We start from the raw sequence: 1,476 nt of genomic DNA, 5'->3' as shown, positions 1-1,476 counted from the left end.
TTGAACGTGTTAATGGGCTGAAAGCAACTTTGCGTGGAGTGTGGTGGAGAGTCCGATATGATGCTAGGAAAGCCCTGGCCGAGCGGTTAAAGGCGATAGACTCGAAATCTATTGGGGTAACCCGCGTGAGTTCAAGTCTCACAGCTGTCGACATCTTTCTGCGTGCTTGTCGTTTTGAACGAATTTGAGCTGGCCGACGCTTTCGCTTGTGTGTGTGTGGCCTTGCCGCGCGAGGTCGACCTGGATGTGTCACTGCTTTCAGCAAGAAGACCGTGGACATGAAGCAGGAACGAATGCACCTACCGGCGTTTGGTGGCGTCCGTACGACGGGTGTGTAGGCGGGAGGTGGCGCTGCGGGTAACCACGACTTGTTCGGTGTCGGGTGAGGGCAGCCAGGGCGTGTTCGAAGCTTGGTTGGCGTGTAATGGTTGAAGCAACTTTACGTGGGTGTGTGGGAGTCTGTATGGATGCTAGGACAGCTTGGCCGAGCGGTTAAGGCGATAGACTCGAAATCTATTGGGGTAACCCGCGTGAGTTCAAGTCTCACAGCTGTCGACATCTTTATGCGTGCTTGTCGTTTTTGAACGACTTTGAGCTGACCGGCGCTTCGCTTGTGTGTGTGTGTGGCCTTGCCGCGCGAGGTCGACCTGGATGTGGCACTGCTTTCAGCACGAAGACCGTGGAGACGAAGCAAGGACGAATGTGCCTAGTGGCGTATGGTGGCGTCCGTATGGCGGGTGTGTAGGCGGGAGGTGGCGCTGCGGGTAACCACGACTTGTTCAGTGTCGGGTGAGGGCATCCAGGGCGTGTTCAAAGCTTGGTTGGCGTGTAATGGTTGAAGCAACTTTGCGTGGGTGTGTGGGAGTCTGTATGGATGCTAGGACAGCTTGGCCGAGCGGTTAAGGCGATAGACTCGAAATCTATTGGAGTAACCCGCGTGAGTTCAAGTCTCACAGCTGTCGACATCTTTATGCGTGCTTGTCGTTTTTGAACGAATTTGAGCTGACCGGCGCTTCGCTTGTGTGTGTGTGTGGCCTTGCCGCGCGAGGTCGACCTGGATGTGGCACTGCTTTCAGCACGAAGACCGTGGAGACGAAGCAAGGACGAATGTGCCTAGTGGCGTATGGTGGCGTCCGTATGGCGGGTGTGTAGGCGGGAGGTGGCGCTGCGGGTAACCACGACTTGTTCAGTGTCGGGTGAGGGCATCCAGGGCGTGTTCAAAGCTTGGTTGGCGTGTAATGGTTGAAGCAACTTTGCGTGGGTGTGTGGGAGTCTGTATGGATGCTAGGACAGCTTGGCCGAGCGGTTAAGGCGATAGACTCGAAATCTATTGGGGTAACCCGCGTGAGTTCAAGTCTCACAGCTGTCGACATCTTTATGCGTGCTTGTCGATTTTGAACGAATTGGAGCTGACCGGCGCTTCGCTTGTGTGTGTGTGTGGCCTTGCCGAAACGAGGTCGACCTGGATGTGGCACT

This window comes from Phytophthora infestans, genomic scaffold, assembly GCF_000142945.1.
Source record: "Phytophthora infestans T30-4 supercont1.81 genomic scaffold, whole genome shotgun sequence".
Classification (NCBI taxonomy): Eukaryota; Oomycota; class Peronosporomycetes; order Peronosporales; family Peronosporaceae; genus Phytophthora; species Phytophthora infestans.
This window is presented reverse-complemented; position numbering follows the sequence as displayed.